Genomic DNA, 20288 nt, shown 5'->3' on the forward strand with positions numbered 1-20288 from the left:
CAATGCTACTGAAGGCTAAGTGGGTACCACAGTCACAGTAAGGACAAGCAGTTCTCAGATATAACCAGATACCTCAACCCCAAAAATCAGACACTTGCAACAGGGAGAGCCAAGCACTATGGGGATCTCAAAAGTGCTTCCTAGAACTTCAAGAGGTGTCTGACTCACCAGGGGGGCTTTGTTAATAGGTGGATTCTGATTCTGTGGGTCTGGGTGGAGCGTAACAGTTCCCAGGTAAGGCCAATGCCCTGGTGTGAGGGCCACACTTGAAGAAGAAAGATTTCAGACAACAGAAATAATCAGCTAATTAAGAATATGTGCCAGGTACCTGACGCAGCGTTAGTTGTTACAGGAAATTTTAAGAAGTACATGACACAAGCCCCTGAGCTAACACACAAAAACGTGTTTCTAAAAAAGTAAGTGCCAAATGCTAAAATGTGTGGTAAGGATTCTAAGAATAATAGAAGTTGAGAACGAGAAAAGTTCAGTGGGGGCTAGAGGAGTTACAAATGGCTGTGCAGGGCAAGAGCAAGTTGGGCAGCCCCAGGGTGAGGGCTGGGCTGAGAGGACAGAGAAGGATCTGGGCTTCACCAAGGGCAACCATGAAGGGACAAACTGGAGTTTCAATAACAGAAAGCTGCAGTCTACTTGGCCTTGTGGTCTTAGATATTACCATGGGAAACTGTTTTATTTTTGTTACCAGGGATTTAACTCAGGAGTACTCGACCCCTGAGCCACATCCCCAGCCCTATTTTGTATTTTATTTAGAGACAGGGTCTCACTGAGTTGCTTAGCGCCTTGCTTTTGCTGTTGCTAGCTTTGAACTCAGGATCCTCCAGCCTCAGTCTCCCAAACTGCTGGGATTATAGATGTGCACCACCACCCCATGGGAAACTTTTAACCAGAGTTCACTTTTAACCAGGGGAAGGAAACTCCAGCCTTATTTAAAATTGAGGGATTATAAAACCATCCCCAAACAATAAAGAATGGGTAGTCTTGCTGTAGTCTAATGCAAATTTCTTCTATTGGCAGCAGCAACAGTGCTATGAATGACATTTTAGGCTTAAGCCTAGGAGTACAAAATTACCATTCATGTATATATGTTTATGCATATGTATGCCTTTGATTAACATATGCTTTTAGTGATTAACAACTTCAAGAGCATTAGAACCATAACTTTTTCCTGCAGTAGAATTAATAATCTTCTGTTCCTAAGAGTGTTTGGATCTTACTTTTATTATAAAAATACTTTTTTTCTCCTATGAAACACTTTTGTATGGCACATACCACACAACACCCTAAACTCCCACACTGGCTGACAATGAGAAGAAAACATATCCAGAAACAGAATCAAAGTATTAATGAATTATACCTTAGTCTTTTTTTTTAACCTCCTTTGAGAGTTTTCCCTGCCAACCCACAATATGTTGAATATATTGCACAACAGATTCAACAGGAAAGCAAGAGAAGATTCCAAAGGTCCATCTAGACATCAGAATTCAATCTTGAAACTTTTTTTTTCGAAAGAAAATTATAAGAGGGCATGGGTACCTGCAAGCTGCAAGAGGGAAGGGAAGCATTTAAAAGAGAATCAGGACATTTGGCATTCTGAGGTCAAGTCAAAGTTATTTCACCAGATTCCAGTTCCATCACTGAGTCTTTGGAACCACCAAATTCATCCATGACCATCATTTAGCACAGCTACTATCCCAAATATATTCCTGTCCTACCAAGTCTCCCTGTGCTTCCTGTTCCTACCAAAGTAGTCAAAACTTGGGGAATAATCTATGGCAAAAATTCATAATTTCAAAACTTTGGGGCTTGAACATTACAAGATACCCGTACTGTGACAGCTGTGCTAAGAGGCCCCAGTATTCATGGTATTCTGATGGAGTCCCCCCAGCCCGCCACCACCCAATAAAAATATGCACAATCATTAGTGAGAAGAAAAAGATGTAAATATGAGGATGCTAAATTAAGTGTCACCCATGAATGATTGCAAAACATGAAAGAGAATGTAAACATGCATGCCCTAATAAGACCATGAAGTCTGTCTTCTACAAATCTCTTCCTCTTTCTACTCCGAGTCCTTTCAGGTGTCCTCCCCTAACTAGGTCAGAGGGTCAAGCAGACTGAGCTCTGCATCCTCTGCAAAAAGCAGCTGATAAGTGTTTCCACAGGAGACTGCCAAAAAAATGTAATGTGCTCTCTTTATGAAAAGAATGTGCTTTTTGAAAAAACAAAAGCAAACAAATTCTTGGAACATTAAAAAATTAATACAAAGAAATAAATAACTAGGTGAAGAGACTTGTCCTGGGAAGGGAGTTTACCAAAACAAGGGCAAGAAAATCCCCTCTGTGGGAAATGTTATTACTAATCCTATATGTGATATAGTGCAAGGTATTACGTCATATGAACTAGAAGCAGATACTGGCTTTCAGTTTTCTGAAGCAAATTGTTTTAGGGGAGTACTAGAGTTTTAACCCAGGATCTCTTAACCACGGAGCGACATCTTCAGCCCTTATTATTTTTTATTTTGGGACAGGGCCTCCCTAAAGTGCTGAGGTTGGCCTTGAACTTGCAATCCTCCTATGAATTGCACTGGCTCGCCTGAAAACAGATCATCAGTGGTAAGTTCTCTCTCTCTCCCTCTCACCAAGGTATTATTATGTACCTTTTGTCTAGTTATAGGTCATTATACCATTTTTTCTTATCACCCTTTGTGTTCGTGTGTCCCCCTGCTTTTAGAATTACCAAAGGAAATCACCAGAAGTTAGAGTTAAATTTGCAAAGCACCAATTTCTAACTACATGCTGGTACCATGGTGGAAACAAGGTTCAGTTTAGAAAGATTTTTCCAAGCCCGAATTGATGTCCTCACTAACAGGCTGCCAGGCTTAGATCAAATGAAGGTCAATACGATGTCCCCAGAGGAAGCTGTTCAACTTGTCGGGTCGGCTGGGAGCTGGGCCAAGGAGGCCCTTTAGACTGACAGCAGACCTGGCCAAGCTTGAGTCTTCCCCAAGGCAGAGGGGCCCTCCCCCAGAGGACAGGCTGGGTGCAAACCCTTCTTCTGCAAATACCAAAAGACAGCACAGCTAAGCAGAGCAGCTGGGGATGGCCACTTGTGGCCGACACAAAGGCAAACACTCTCTGCCACAGGACTGGAGCTGTCGAAATGTACATTGCAGACAGGACATCCCTCCTGGCACCCAGCATGAGTGAAGCCCAGGCCACGCAACAACAGCCTGGCCCAAGGACAGCCTGCAACACACATCAAAGCCAGAGGCCCTGGGAGGCTGGCGGGCAGCCAAAGATGCCCCAGAGCCGCAGGGGAGTGTGTTGCCCTTAGGACAATAGCGAACAGGACCATGGTGGAGTCTGTAAATTCCAAGCACTGGGGAGGTCTTCTCAAAGATTTTACCCTCTCCTATCAGGGCTGTGATTTAATTTCCTTTGAAGAAGAAGGGGAAAAAAGAGAGAGAGAAAGAGAGAGAAATATACATTCACCAATCTCTGCCTGCAAAGCTGAACACCATGATGCTAGTCAATGCACTCTGGTCGGTCCTAGCTGGTGGCTTCTGCCCAAAACAACACAGCTAACAGAGACATGGCCTTCTCCATTTACTCTAAGAGGGCTTTAAGTCTACAGGGTAATTAAGATCATTTAAATGCAAACTTTATGGTTCCATTGCTACTGTCCTCCCAGATACTTTCCATCAATCTGTTCAATTAGAGTTGTATCACATGTTAATTACAACCTGACAGCTTTAATGATTTGGCAGGGCACAGCAGATAGTACCATTTTAGGTAACAAGGACTTAAGGTAAGGCTTCAAGCTCTGGATCACAAACATGACTCAGCTTTTGGACCCAGGAGGTTTAACCCAAAGCAGTTTACCCACCTACTGAACAGAAATTGAGTTAGCTCAGGAACCATCTTATCCTCTCACTTCATTTCCAGTTCTTTGCAAACAAAAAACATGCAAAGAACAAGTAATGGTGGGGAAAAAAAACTGCAGAAGACAAAGGAAAAAAAATCAATCCCTCCCTTCCATGGTCTCCACCTGTGATGGATGAAGTGTCGTGATGCCCTTTCCTGCAAAGCAAGCATCAAGAAGAAATATGGCACACTTATGCCACCAAAGGGCCTGGGTTCCGACGTGAGTAGCCACACTACACCAACACTCACTAGAACAGAGAGGGTCTTGTTGGCTTCCCTTCCCAAGGAAATGAATACGAGTTGAGGTCACTCAACTCTGATCCACCCTGTACAGCAGGCCTACACTTCCAGCAGCACATGCTCCATTAAGCCAGCAGTTTGTCATAGCCCAGCATGTCATCCCTAATGGCATGCTGGGGGCGGAATAACTTCCAACTCCTTGCTAATCCTGTGTGGGGAATGCCAAGGTACAGAGTTTTACTTGATTGCATAAAATGTAGAGCTATTTTCAGTTTCTGAATCATCATTCTGGCTCCTCCACTACTCCTAAAGCCATATTACAACCCTTGAAAAATATCTTTTCTATTCAATTTTCACTGATTTGAACATAAGCAAACACTGAAAGTAATCCCAGTAAGTTTCCAAAAGATGAAACCGTGAGATGGAAGCAAAACAACAAAAACAAGAGTTTCACGAACATCTGCAATTTAAAATGGTCACTGTGGCATTGATAGTAGGTCTTCAGTTATCTTCAAACCCTTGATAAAAACCCTGGGCAATTAGCACTCAGCAGGACTTTCGAGCCTGCGGACACAGATCGATTCTGTTTTAGTCACACTTTTGAAAATGACTTTGAAGAGAAAGCTTAAATAATGGAAATGAAAACAGTGCTGACTGATATAGGAAGAACCTTAGCTATTTCTGTAATAATTCCCCTGGGATTTATGCTGAATATTATAAAAACAGGATGTTTTGTTTGTTGTTTCTCATCAAAGACTACCAAGCCAGTATCAGACTCCAAAACACATCAAAACTACAAATCTATGTGAAGTCTGGTAATACTTTTTTTAAAAAGGCCAAATGGAATTTTTATTCAGGTATTTAAAATTTTTGCTCACTGTGAGATGAGCTCAGGAAACACACTTCTTATTTTATGAATGCCAAAGGGAAACACCATTACATAACATAACTGCAATGGTTCAGCATCGCCACCCAGAGAAATGGATCTTAAATGCAGGGCAGTCACAGCTGAGTCCACGCTGCTGAGATTTCTCATTTTAAAAAAATCACATGAATTAACTCATGATAACTAGATACCTGTTCCATGTACTTAGAAGCTAATCCCAACAACATGAGGATTCCAGTAACAATCCCTTCCTAATGGTACTTCAATGTGCTACCACAAAACTACTGGCACCTACAGATGAACTTAGTGGTGCACTTAGAGGTTACTTTTAAGGGCCAAGGCTAGCACACATGTGCAGTCTCACCTGTGTGTGGAGGGGTACCACCTCTATTAATGAAATGAGCGTTTTTCAATAGTGTGTGCCCACATGGAGGGAAGAGTACATGTCATCCCCTTATCCTGATGCACTAGTCCCATGTGAAAATGTAAATAAATGGAAAGAAAGTGTCTAGGAAACACTTATGTCTAAATACAAGCAAATAATTGGTTCTGCTCTCTCCATTTAAATGCTCTTAGAAATATCTGGAAAAGTTACTCAAACAGCTGCAATTGCTGCCATGATTCCATGAACGGGTTTCCATTCAAACCAAGTGAAAACACCAACTCAGCCCTGAGTCTAGGAAAGAAACTAGGGGATTTTTCCAGAGTCCCAGAGACTTCATCTAATCCATAAGTCTGAAGGTTGGGGTTTTTTTATATATAAAACTATAAAAAGTATCTTTTTAATATCTAAGCACTTAACATATGTTCCTTCCCGGTGAAATAATTTTTTTGTTTCCTATCTCAATCTCTGTAACTGGTTATTTCTGTCATCTGTCAACCCATTCAGCTTTTACCAGGCAACTATTACACATCAGACACTCTGCTGTATTCAAAGTTGTACAATGAGTTTTGCTTTATTTTATTTTATTTTAACTTAGAGAATACCTGGTTGGAGGAAGTACGGAAAGTGCTACGGAACCAGTTATAGTCAGGCCTACAGGAGGGAGAGGGGCAGGTATCAAAGCAAGGTCCAAGAGTGGAGATACCTGGATCTTGAGTCACCAGCACACATTTGTCAGGTAGACAATAAGAAAACCAAGTTGGCAGCCAGCTGTGATGATGCATGCCTGTAACCCAGCCCCTCTGGAGGCTGAGACAGGAGGACTGTAAATTCAAGGCCAGCTTCAGCAATTTATCAAGGCCTTGTCTCAAAATAATATAAACAGAATTGGGGATGTAGCCCAGTTGTAAAGTTCCAGTGAGTTCAATCCCTTAGTACTCCTTCCCCCTCAGAAAAGTTATAGTCAGTAAGAGGCCAAAGAGCTGAATTATGGGAAAAGTCACCGAGTGGAGGCCACTAGATCACAGATTCACTGAACTAAACAGAGGGAAAAAAGTAAATTATTTGACCACAACAGGTTGAATGATCTAGGACTTAAGAGATTTCATTGAATTTCCAACTTATGAGGCTACTGATAGATGCCCAAGAAAGCCATCAAGCCTATGGAGCAGTTGAGACAGGAACTCTAGCAACTGGAAAAGCCATCGGGTCATTGGTTGCATCATTTGTTAGTTTGCTTTCAAGATGGAAGGGACTTGAGCATTTTAAAATTTTCCAAACTGAGAGACCTTTAATAAAAAGACCGGGGGCTGGGGAACAACAAGGTTGTAACAAGATTTTACTGGATTAAATTCTGGCCACAGTGGAGAGATAATTATGACTTGATTGTGTTAAGTAAAACTTCAAATTCTCAACAATTAGCTAACCGCTAATATTGATTTATGGACTTGGGGAGCCTTTAATCACAGGACTACACTGTTCTGCTGTAAAAGGAATTACTAAGAAATCACACAACATGGGAAATCTTAAAACTAAGACTACCAAAAGGCCAGGGTAAACTTTCATCAGATAATTTTCAAGCTGAACCAAACTTTTTACAGATATCCACTTAAACCCCTTATTTTAAAGAGAATTTAAATCAATGCCATAATGACAAATTCCATTGGAAAATATCAAAACCAAGTTTAAATTGTGCGAGATAATGCTTACAACAGAGGCTGACCAAACTACCCTATTTCAGAAACTTTGAAACCTTTAATTCAGCCATCAAGATAGGAGGAAACTCCTAAACCTGGCAATTAACAAGAAACCAGTGAGTGCACCAAGAGAATTTCTAAGCACCCTGAAAGAAGGCACTGGCCTCTCACACTGCAGCACCCAGAGACTAACTCATCCTGTTCAGGCCGGGGTCACACCCCAGTGTGGCTCTTGTGCTGAAAGTTACCATGTGACAAGGAAACAGTCACATTGACAAGAGTAAGCAAGAAGCTGCACCAACTGAAAAGTGTTCGTGTCACAGAGGTCATATGATTAGAACCGAAACCCCAGTTTGATTCATGAGATGCAAAATTCAGGAAAAGAAATGCTTCGTTAGAACTCAGAAAATGACTTACAAGGTTGGTTTCGGGGGAATGTAAGAATAACCGAAGCACTTTCAAACTTCTTTTACAAGTTTAATTTATTGTTTTCCGGGTCCCTTTTGCTTTTATGTCTAAAGTAAGAGAGGAGAGGGGAAAATAACCCCAACAAGAAGCAGCAGCAACTTCTACAGGTCTGAAACAAATGAGATCTGGATCCTGTACAACAGTGGAGTCCACCTGCCCTCAGCAAGACAAAGGGTTGTGGCCCGTTCATATGTAGACATACACATATACCCCAGGCGTTATCTAATTTCTTCATAAGATACAGCAGATCATTTTGGCATTCTGGATTCTGTTAAGGTTGCTCTGATTTCCATAAAGAGCAAGTTTGAAAGTTTGAGCTTACTACTGAAAACTTTAAGAAAATGAAGTCCAGAGTTTGAAATATCATCAGAGAAAAATAAAAATAACCAGCACTCACCCAGTCCTTGTGCTTCAGAAACTGTTAAGTGATATATGTGTGTTTCTCATTTAATCTTTTATGAGGCAGATGCAACTATTACCAACCCCCCCCCCCCTTACAGAGGTCTTAGGCTTCATAGGTTTCAGGAACTTGTCCATGGCCTCACAGTAAGAGCTAAAGATAGTTTTTTAATCCTTGAGTCTAACTCTAAACCTATGCTCTTGGAAATATAGACAGGATGGCAATTTAGAAAGACTCTTGGGTCTTTCAAATACCTTACAGGAACAGTTTTCAAATCTAGTCCTAATGATGCTGACCTGGCAAATGAACCACCAGCACCAAACTAAAGAAAGCTTAACATATTGGACCATTCCTGATTACTTACTGTCCCTGTGGCAAAAGGTGCAGCTGGTCCCCCCAGGTCCTGACACAATGACAGAACAATTTCACACTCAACATGAAGGTCATTGCTCTAAATTTGACAACAAAATCAAAATCTTTCTTATGTAGCTCAAGAATATTGTTTCACCCCATCCACTGTCCTAATTTACTCTGGCACTAAAACGTGTTGATTACTCTCAAGTAAGGCTAAAATTGATAGGTTGGGAAGACTTTATATACTCATGTTCCACTACATTAATTTTTAAAGGCACGCCATGTTTCCCATGTCTAGAAAATACAAAACTATTTCCTTCTGCTTAAATAAAAGTTACCAATTTCTAAGAGAGAAACAAAAACGTCATGATATTCTTTCAAATCTTGTTAACTTCATCACTGGGAAATGTCTTTATTTTTCGATCAAAAAGCAGCATTTTATTTTTCTTTAAAAATGTTCATGATGAATCCCCCAGTTTAATTATTCTTTCAACATAAAAATCTCTGCTGCTATGAACCATGGTTCTCACCCCTCTGGAAACCAGGCTATTGAAGGACAGACACTGAAAACAGATTGTTAGCCAGGCTAAAGCCTGTAATCCCAGTGACTCAGGAGGCTGAGGCAGGAGGACCATAAGTTCAAGGCCACCCTGGGTAACTTACTCTGTCTCAAAATAAAATTTTAAAAATTAAAAAGAGGTGGGATGTAGCTCAGTGAGACTATTTGCCCAGCATGCATGAGCCTTGGGTTCTATTTCCAGGACCAAATGAGAGAGAGAGAGAGAGAGAGAGAGAGAGAGAGAGAGAGAGAGAGAGAGAGAGAGAGAAGAAGAAGAAGAAGAAGAAGAAGAAGAAGAAGAAGAAGAAGGAGGAGGAGGAGGAGGAGGAGGAGGAGGAGGGGGGAGGGAAGGAGGACAAGAAGGAGAAAGAACAAAAGAGAGAATAAAAAGAAACAGGCAGGGTCCTAACAAAAGGCATGCTTTGTAATCAGAAAGCTGTATAACAGTGTTTGAGAAAAGCAACATTCTTCTAATTGTATGCTCTTTGAATTTGGGGTGCTTAAATATCCCTCCTTTCATGATCGAAAGCCTTTTGAAGAAGTGATGAAAATAATCCACCATGACTATACTTTATTTCAACAACTATCAGATGTCTCAGGGCATTCTGCACCCAATATCAAAAATCAGTAAGATGTTCTAGAAAATTCTCCAAATAAGTCACTGGCCCATAGTTCTTTCAGTCTAGCTTTAATAGATTTATCAATCTATTGTGTCCATTTGTACAACTTTCACAAACTAAGAGGTAAAGGGAAAAAGTATCAAAGATCATCAGAACAGGAAGGCCCTCTCAATCCTTGAAGTAGTAGTCCTTCTGAATCTCTCCCAGTCTAAAAAGATAAACATTCTTATCTTTCAAAATTTTGATATAGAAACAAAGAATAAGGAATTTTTGTATTTAGTTTTCAATTAATTAAACCCCCTTAGTTTAATTGCAAATTTGTACAATATATACTGCTTGTCTTTCTTTTTCTAGAACCTGCTAAGATTTCAAGTACTTTCTTAGCCTTCTTTCAGTTTGTAAGCACAATTCACAGATGAAGGTATTCTTTTCCTATCTTGGTAGACTACATTTGGCCAAGATCATATACAAGAGCATGTCCAAATGGAATCCAACAAAACTGGCACATGCCTATTTTTTCCACTTCAGAAAAGCAAATCACAGCTGGTCTGAGTGTAGGACTTAAGAGTGGGAAGGTGTAGTGGATGGGGGACTCTAAGCTGGCTGCCCAGAGGGTCTCCTTGGGGCTTTGGGGAGGGCCTCACTTACAACAGGTGTGAACTGGACTATTAATCCTGTTCTTCTATGTCCCCAAATAGTAGACATTCCTAGTCCATTACAGAGTGGATGTCAACCCCATCTTGGTGATTTAAAAAAAAAAATCACATTCCAACAGTTTGCCTTTAAGCCTTCTATTTGAAATGAATCAATGTCACAAATAGTGGTTGGCATCCCAGGCCAGGCTTCAAAAACTTACATAATCTGGTTTAGAATTAGCCTAAGGCAGTGTAACAAGAGTACTACAAAACCTACCAACCTTAGATGGCATAGCTTCCTGCCAAAGAGTCAAACTGAGGACCTGAGTCATTGGTGTATGAAACTGCCTTTCCTACAGGGGCCAGGGGCATTCACAGGAAGACGCTCAGTGACTTAGTCTTTTTCCGAGGCAGCAGAGTTGGTCCAGTTATTTGCAGCAACAAAAGAGAAAAAGAGAGTAAGGGTACGAGAATCAAGAAGTAAGGAATGTCATTAAAAAGGCAGCGTCCTCGAGTTGAGGGCAGGAGGAAGAGGGAATTCTTGCCACAAGCCAGCAGGGGAAGTCGCCTAGTTGGGGTTGACATCCATTCCATCTACTATTTAGTAATTTAACCGTCCAGATCCTTACTGTTTTAGTCAACTATTTTTGCCACTAGGACCAACAGACCTGACAAGAACAATTCTAAAAGAGGAAAAGCTTATTTAGGGCTCACAGTTTCAAAGTTCTCAGTCCATAGATGGCTGATTCCCTTTGTCTGGGCCCAAGGTGATGCAGAACATCATGGAAGGAGGCCACGGACATGACCATCACGAAGCACAAAGACTAAGCTCCCGTCACCATAGACAAAATATATACCCCAAAGAGAGACCCCAATGACCCACCTTCTCCAGCTACACCCTATCTGCCTAGGGTTGTCACCTAGTTAATCCATATCAGTGGATTAATGCACCGCTTGGATTAAGGCTCTCATAACCCAATCATTTCACTTCTAAACTGTCTTACATTGTCTCACATGTGAACTTCTGGGGGACACCTCACATCTAAACCACAACACTTACCTTCTTACCCTGGCCTCTGAAATTCAAGCTTTGTGTTGTTAATAAAAATTTGGTTCAGGTTAGTGGATGTGTGATACTCAGATTTATTGTTAGCCTACAGTGGTTCTCAACTGGGGCAAGTTTGTCCCCCAAGGGGCAATGTCTGGGGTTATTTCTGGGTGCAAAGACTGGGAGCCAGAAGGGCTGTGTTACTGTCTGTCATCTAGCAGGTACAGGCCAGGGATGCTACTCAATATCCTAGAAGGTACAAAACAATCCCTCTACAACAAAGAGTTACCTTACCCAAATGTCAAATTATGCTGAGGTTGAGAAACCCTGTAGCATTGAAATTGTGCTGCACTAACTTCTGGTACATGATACCTTGCTCCTGGTGTACCCAGGCAAGTGGCTATATCAAATCCTGTAGACTGACTACATCACTCAATCTCCACTGAAGTTTTCTCAGGCAGGGTCCTACAGGACCTCCTACATGAATGTAAACACTGCTGTAGGTGCCACATCCTGCTTCTTAAGCATGTTCATAAACAGCAGCCATATTCCTCACCCAGCTGGAGCAAGCTCCCAAAATGCTCACAGTCAACTAGTATTAAAGCTAGTCTCCCCTGGAAAGGTCCTCCTGGGTTATATGCATGAGAAAGAATGGAAGCAGGGCCCTTGATCAGAGCCCAGGCTCCAGGCCACTCTGTCAGGAATGGCTCCATAACCCAAGCAAAAAACATCCCCTCTTTCTGGCCCTCTCTTTCCTCAACTAGAAGAGAAAATATTGGGCACAGGCCCAACTCCCATTCAGTTCTCACCGCCATGATTGTTTTCTTCCGGAATGGTAAGGAGAGGTGGGGCTGCTTCAAAGAAAGGAGAAAAGTGAGGCTGCAGAACCCTCCTTGGGGAGGGATCCCCTGGTATGGGTGTCTGTGGACTGCAAGGGGCAGCCACCTAGTTGGTGAGCTCTCTCTCAAGAGAAACTTTTTTGAATGAAGGCAAAAGTTAGCCCCAAGCTAGATAGGCCAAGTCTCCATTTAGCTCCAGGGGATATGAGAAATGCTGACTGAGAAATCAGGGAACAATCTTTGTGTGTGCACAGCACAGGAAGGACTGCTCGTTAAACACGACCTTTCAGCCACAACCTTCTCACAGATAGGCCTCACCTGCGGATCACCAACTGCCCATTAGGAAGGACAGGAGGGCAGTACAGAGAGTTTTCACTGAGTCTCCCTATAAAAATCACAAACATCCACAAAATAGTAGGATCAACTACACAGATCTGAGGAACCTTTGGTCCAGTGGACAAATGCTTCTTGTATTTATAACTTCATTGCAGGGAACCTCTCAGCAACACGGAACAATCTATTGGCGCAGTCGGACTCACCAATCTATTATAAGACCGGATACTGTTTTCATGACCCACCCCCCCCTAGGTTTTTTGTACTATACTTCTGTTCAGTCTTAGTGTATCTATTTGAAGGGATGGAGTCAATATTATACTCAGTCTCTAATATTATGAAAAAATTTAATAATATCTCTAGTCTTTAGATTTTTCAATCCCAAGTCAGAAAACTTATTAAAAAACAGACCACAGCAGAGGCACATATAAGGAGAAGAAGTGAAATTAATAAAAATCCACTTTTCCACCATTTCAACATTATCACAACTTCCCAGGGCTATCTTTTACCAGTTGAAACACTAAATTTTAATATGCACTTAAAAGTCAAGACTTTCTGATTAAAAAAAAAAGGTTTGTTTGCTGGTTTTGTTTGTTGGATTTTTTTTTTTCCAGTTAGAGCTGGCACTTTTAGAAGTATCTGTCATCTGTATTTGAGAGTACTTAACAACCATTATCTCATTACCTCTTACCACATCCTGGCAGGTGCCTCTGTACCTTCGTCTCTTTTCACTGAGAAACAGCAAAGGGTTAAAAAAATGAGAATATTATTGTCCACCCCTCAGATCCGCCTACTGTTCCCCTTTCCAACCCAGGATCCTCCCAAAGCCATCTCCAGAGAAGAGTGAAAACAAAGCATCTCCTTTTACTCGCAGCATTACTGTCACCTAGAAACTGTAGACTCCGTATACAGTGCAGTACTTTTACATAAAAGGCAGATGCAAGGAATTGACACCACTCTCGTTGCAAATAACTCTAACATGACCGATGTGCTACGGAAATCAATAGCAGTAACGATTGCCTTTTTTGGAACTGCCTCAGCACTCAGCTGGAGAGGGGGCATTGCTAAGCTCAGGCACACTGCCTGGATCAAGCACTGAAAACAAGCTTCACAATAGAGAAGCGCGAGTAATTTACTTATTACAGAGACAACTGTAAAGTCTGATACAAACAGACAAGCGTAAAGCCTTCGATGCACAAACCAAATGCTTGGCTTGGCGACCAGAAAATGAAATAAGCAATGAAATCTAGGTTATATTACTCAACTTCCAAGAGTCTAATGCCCCCTTTTTATCCTTAAAAAGATCACACACACACACACACACACACACAAATGGCCTACAAGGGAGGGTTCTGGGCTATAGGGGCTCCCCCATGACACTGAACCCACAGCAGGAAGTAGAGGGGAAACCTCAGCGGCGAGTCTGATACTAAGCTGGCCTTCCGGGTAAGGCTACAGGGCAGATCAAGGGGATTACTGTATTTCACTTTGCTTCTGAAGCATTCTCCATTATCCAAAAGGACAAAAGTCTAGTCAATAATTGTCCAAACCATCTCCTCTGTGGTCGTTTTTCCTATGCTGTTCAGAAACGCAGTAGTGATGGTGCATCTGTGAGATTCTGAGGACAAGAGACATTTCCACGACCTCAATTTTCCTTTTTAAATCATCTAACTGTCACCAGGCAGCAAATATCAGCAAAACACGAAGGTCTAAAACATTATTAGAAAAAGCAGCTTGAACTAATGAGCACATTAGATAAGAAAAAAAAAAAAAACATTTAGCATCACTTGCCATCAAACGTTGTCTTGGGAAAAAAATCGTAATAAAGACAGAACCTCCAACAGCTCTTCTACAATAAACTATTGTATGGTTCATAGGTCTGGGTCATTCACAACTCCCGGAAATAACTGCATGTTCGCCAAATGCTCTTATTTTGTATGTTCTCATGGGCTTCAGGACTTGTGTAAATTGTTTTCCAAGCACCATCCGGCCATAATGACCAGGTTACCACTGATAATTATGCTTGCCTGCCTATAGGTTTGTCAGCTAAAGAAATCCACAGACGCCTGTCATAATGAGCAGAAATCTACTTCTGGCACAGCTGTGCTGACCACAATGCATTAGAAAAACAACCCTCTTTGCAATAACCAGTTCTGGGCATCACTGGTTAAAAAAGATTAGTTTCCTGTTTTTCTCAAAAACTTCAGAGTGTGGGTATTGCTATTTTTTTACCACACCCACACCTTTTTCTCTTTAATTGTTAAAGATTAGATGCTGTAAACACCTAATCAGGGACATCTTTACATTAAAACCCTGGGTTTAATTTTGAGGTGGGGGAAGATTTGTCCCTCCCCAGCCTAGGTCTCCCCTTTGCTGAGACCTGAAAGGGAGAAGTTTCAGGCTGCAGTTGTGGGCTGCAGGCAGGTGGGGCTGGTACTAAGGTGGAGCTTCCCCATCCCAGGCAGCTGCCCCAGGGCCCTGGGCCTCTGATGTCCTCCTGATGGCCTCATGGTCACTGATCTGCAAGGTTCCCTGCTTGCTCGCTATAGCTGACTCCAGGGACTGCAGACGGAGGAAAGGACCGGCAGGAAGGAAGAGGGATATTCCCCCTAAAGAGGGGATCTCGGCACAGGCTTGGGCAGCATCCCTCTACAGATCAAATCTGATGGTCTTGACATGACATAAAGCACCAAGATCTCTGACAAATCTCATTTCTGTCTCTACTCAGTCATCCCTCTGCCTCGCCTTGAAATGTTATTTCCTCTCCTTCAAGGGGTCCACCACATGTATGTGTGTGGCTGCTTCTGCTGCCTGACCTGTCACTTCATTACGGTTTCCACTCTTAATGTCACTTCCTCAAGGCCCTCCTGATACCAGACACACCCACAAGACTGGTGCTTGGAAGGACAATATGGGTCTCCCTTCAGCAATGGGACAGAAGCTCTGACCCAGCCAACTCTGTTCTGTTCACCCTGAAAGCCACCAGCACCTTCAACAGTGCCTAGAATTCTTGAGACGGCTGCTCCCCATCAGCTACTATGCGAGTCTCCTCTATCGCATCTCCCTTCACCTCCTACCCTCTGGCACACCTCTCTGGAAACACTCACCTCCTGTCCTGCAGGTTATTCATATCAGCTTTTCTTATAAACCAAGAATCCCTGGAAATGGAGGACTGTGCTCAACACACCTGGCACCTAACTGGTGCTCAATGAACATGGGGAAATGCTGCTACAGGAGTCACCTGTGATTGCCTACTTTGGGGCCAGGAACTGCACAGACACTGTAGAAATAGAAAAAGGAACTGTGCAGACACTGATCGAAACACAGGTTCCTGTCTGTAACTTTTTAACCAATACTATAACTTCTGTTTACCACAAGAAAAATCAGATATTTTCTTAACCAATAATATATGCTCCAGGCCAAGACAAGATGACTCAATGCACATACACTCGTTGAAACAGAGACCAAAGTTGAAAATGAAATGCTTACTGCTGTACTGCTAGGTAAGAAGTTGAGGTAATACCATTTGAAAGTCACTGCAGAGAAATAATCGATTCTAAACAAAATTTTAAAAATCTACATTTTGGTTAAAGTTCACAGTAGAGAAAGTGTAAACACTTTTTTTCTCCTGGAAGTTCTTTTAAAGGGAAAACAGAAATTGAGCAAAATTCTATCCCTTCAGACCTTCTACACTTTTCCAAACTGTAAAAGGTGTAAGAAAATCTGAGCCACAATCACACTTAAATATATATGTAATGATTTCATGTGACTCCCACTCACACTAAGAACCAAAGAAATAAAAACTTACATGAGCTCCTGATGTGAGAAAAATAAATGTATAGTATCTATCATCTGTTTCCAGAATTTAAAAATTACTTCTATGTGTGCTCATATAAAGCTCCGCAAGCTATTTATGACTGTAACATTTATCACTGGTAGTATGTAGGTTTTATTCCTAACAAATTTTGCAACTTGTAAGAAACAGACTTTTTGAAAACTATCTTTATTTTGTTTATTTATTTTTATGTGGTGCTGAGGATCGAACCCAGTGCCTCACGTGTGCGAGGCAAGTGCTCTGCCACTGAGCCACAACCCCAGCCCCAAGAAACAGACTTTTTAAAAATGAGAAAAACCCTCTTCAATTCCTATGTGCTTCATTTAGCAATGAGAAGTATGAGAAACAGAAGTTGTCAAAGCCTTTCACAGAAGACTTTGCTCTATTTTCAAAGAAGTTAAAATCTACTTGGTCCATGCATACATCAGATAACTGAAAACACCGTAAAAGAAGTCCCTACTAATGAAAGACAAATGAAGGAAAGGCAATTGGCATTTTCAAATGCTCAGCCCCTTTCACAAAGGAAAATATTGAATAGAATAAAAGCCCTCTTTGCTTCTGTATGTTTGTAAATAAAACACTGCTTATATATAATTAGGAAAGAGCAAGTGTTTCCCCATTCATTGACAGATCAATTAAAATGGCCTCCCCCACAGTATTAATAGTCACATAGTTGATGTATAAGAAGCAATTTACTCACAATGAGGGACTTTGACACATGTACTAAAGGCCTGACATTAGTAAACCACAGTTTTGCTACAGAGAGAGAGAAAAAAAAAAAGTCATGTCTTAGGTGAATCGATCTGCTGCAAAAACTCTGGATGAACTATGAGCAACATAACAAGGCAACAAAATAATTTTTAATTGTAAGTTTTCTTGTATTGAAGTAGAATAGCCCCTGGAAACTGACAGGGTTTGGAGTTTTGTTTTTAAACATACTCACAATTTTTTTTTCTTATCAGAATGTTGCTAAAAGGTAATAAAGATGAAAAAGTAGTGTCCCAAGCTTAATACTTAAAAAAAAAAAAGTTTGATTTTCTTTGCAAGCCTCCAAATAAATGCTCTTAAAATTAGCCCTCTCCTTCTAAACAATTTAATGTCATCTAAGTTCTAAGTTGTCAGTCCCACACTTTCAATTTATAAATAGATACAACTTAGTGTGTGGAACTTCTGTAGAAAAGGATTCCATTTCAAAGTAGCCTCCTAAGAAAGAAATGGTAAGCAGACCAGACAGCACTGCAGCCCTACTGGAGATTAGAATTTGGTCCACCTGCAAAAACAGATGGTTATTCTGGACAGCTGCAGAAAGATGGGGGGAATAGCCTGAGAGCTATTGATTCCTGTAATGATTAAAACCAACACAACAACATAGTACTTAAGTGTTTAGGCTGTAACTTAAAATTCTTTTCTAAGAAATTTTAGGATAATAAATTCAGGTGATACATCTACCCAGCAATTTTGATTAAGACTGTTAACCTGAATGTTTTTGCAGTCCTGCATTCTTTTCCCACTATAGTAATCTCCATTACAGAGAAGAAATGCTAATAAAGGAAATGTTCATTTGACTAACATAATTAGAAGGAAGAATGAAACCAACTTCTTCTACTGGGTTCTAGATGTAAAAGGAAAGTGTCACTTCTTCCTCAAGTAATTGTTATTATTTTCAACAGTTTTTAAAAAGAGAATAATAATAGATTTGCTACTGTAGCAAACTCGATATATAAATGACAAGAACAGATTTGGTTATATTTTTCTTACTGAGTCTCTGTTCACAGCTTCATAATACACCACATAAATTCATATGAAACCTCTTACAGTAGAACTCCTATTTGGTTAAATGAATTCCTAAATATAGTAGTTTGGGTTATCTTAACATAAATGCTAAATGCAAGCTGAATATTTTTCTCTGTCTTGTCAAATGTTTCAGACACATAAAGCTTTTTATTTTAAAACCTGGGATCTTTTTGAAAATCATTAATTGACTTCTTTAAACTTTTCATGACTACGAATAGTTACTATGCATATAATATTTTTTTCTGAAATATTACTTTCTGGAGAATCAAAAGCATATAATATATAATATTACAAAATTTAAAGATAGCACATAGCAAATATCAAGCAATGAATACATTTTAGAGATTTAATTGAGTTCTCAGAAATAAAAAGGAAATATTAAGTTTAGAAAGTCTTTCCCCAAAGAGGTCAAATTCAACAGTAAATGTCATGCCAGATTTAAAGCAATTGAAAAATATCAACTCAAAGTTTTTACAACAGAGCATCTCATAGCCGCATCCCTCTAACTCTGCCTTCCATCTCACATATTTGGAGGTCCCTGGCCTCTATCAATTTCTAACATGGGTTAGGGTCTTATGGGGAATATGCTGCACTTCTTTTCATAGGAAATTTCCCATTCCATTAAGCACTGTTTCAAGTAATATTGATAGTCCACAGGTCCCTAAAACGCACTTATAAGCAAAATTTTCATTTAAATCTCATCATTATTTTATGCAGCTTTGGTTCCAGTGTGGAGAAATGTTTATACTGCTATAAATGAAGATTGTATTAAGAGGATATATTTGTGTTAGTAATTTTCAAATTAAACCTCCACAATTTATCTTTGTCCCTTCTCTTGGAAAGGCCACCCAATAAGCCAGACCAGCAATAAAGCTTGGGGGAGGATGGCGCCTTGTCCTTTCTTTCCTCTCTGAGAACCTGGCTGAGTATTTCTTAAGCCTCTCTTTCTCCCCTCGGTCCTGCAGCCTGGAATTAAAATCTTACTTCACTCACCCTTCTTATCCTAAGGTCACATCTGCCTCTACCATCCTGAAAGAGCGTGTCTGCCCAAAAGCCTGGAGATTCCTCAACCAAGGACTCCAGAGGTAACCTAGAAATAGGGAGCAGAAGAGATGCTGTTCCCACAGCAGTATTTCCCAGCATCCCAGCTACATTCAGAATGAATCTTTCCAAAGGAACTGATAACCAGGTTTTAACTCCTTCACTATTACTGACACTTCAGGGCCACAACAGGTCCACTCAGCTTCTGTGACCAGGCAAAAGAATGGAAATTCTCCAAGAATCTGAACATATGGTATATGCAAAGACAGGGGCAAATAAAATTGAAATCTACTCATGACACCTGTTCATTTCATCATTTTTTGAGCACTTTAGTAACTTCTAGGTATGTGTTTGTCATTACATGACTCAAGTTAAATGCAATTGCTCTGTTCGCTAGTGCCTTTAAAAAAAAAAAAAAAAAAAAAAGAATTCCTCATTGAGAATTATAGCCTTCAGTTCATCCACCACCACCACCACCACCACTACCCTGCCAAACACTCACAACACACAAAAAAAATCCTAAACACAATAAAGGGAAAACACACTGTGCAGAGTCTGTCACTCACAAAGATGATGCTTAATTACATCCTTCAGTATCTTCCTTGCCCTGACAGTCCCAAGCCCATAAGAATTAATACAGCCAACTCCATTACAAACTGCAGTGACCTCCCACAGGGCTGCAACAACATGGAGTCGTCAGTTCTCCTGGAATAAAAGTGACATATGTCTGTCTGTCTATGCTACAGCTTGGAATTGAAAAACAGACTCTTCAAAAATGGTTCAATTAGAGTTCCTCTCAACTACAGCTTTATTACAGCCTATTTTGTCTGGCCACGTGAATTTCTTTTTTGTTGTCATTGTTTTTTATTCCGTAAGAATAAGTCTTGTGAGGGCCCTTATTGCCCTAGGAAAACCAAATCTTTTCTGAATGAGTCCAAGTATCCCCTCTGCTACCATTTTTATATCTCAGAATCTGAGGTTCATATTTTGTTTTCTCTTGTACTTCTAATTGCTCATTCTGTTAGGATGTGGAATGGTACACACTAATGCTGTTAGGAACATTTTAAGAAATGCTGAGGGAAAGACAGAAAATTTCTAATTTCATTAAAAGTTAACCAAAAAAAAGACATTAGGGTCACGCTCCTAAATAATGAGGATCTCAAATTATTAAACTGAGAGGAGCAGAAAAAGAAAGACTTTAAGGAACAGTATTATC

At 40.6% G+C, this 20288-nt stretch overlaps 1 protein-coding gene across 21 annotated transcripts in view; it reads right to left on the reverse strand.

The window, feature by feature from the left end:
• Positions 1-20288, reverse strand: part of Hivep2 (HIVEP zinc finger 2) — a 183518-nt gene that overhangs the window by 87828 nt on the left and 75402 nt on the right. Inside the window, exon 1 of one of the 21 annotated variants that reach the window (XM_046450561.2) lies at positions 15510-18349. The exons of the other annotated variants lie outside the window; for them this stretch is intronic. The gene's annotated coding sequence lies outside the window, so the exon portion shown is untranslated. Of the gene's footprint in view, positions 1-15509; positions 18350-20288 lie in introns of those variants that run through there. 21 annotated transcript variants of the gene reach the window in all.

The sequence above is a fragment of the Marmota monax genome, unplaced genomic scaffold, assembly GCF_021218885.2.
Source record: "Marmota monax isolate L192 unplaced genomic scaffold, Marmota_monax_Labrador192_F-V1.1 WCK01_AAM20220418_F8-fsc00030, whole genome shotgun sequence".
NCBI lineage: Eukaryota > Metazoa > Chordata > Mammalia > Rodentia > Sciuridae > Marmota > Marmota monax.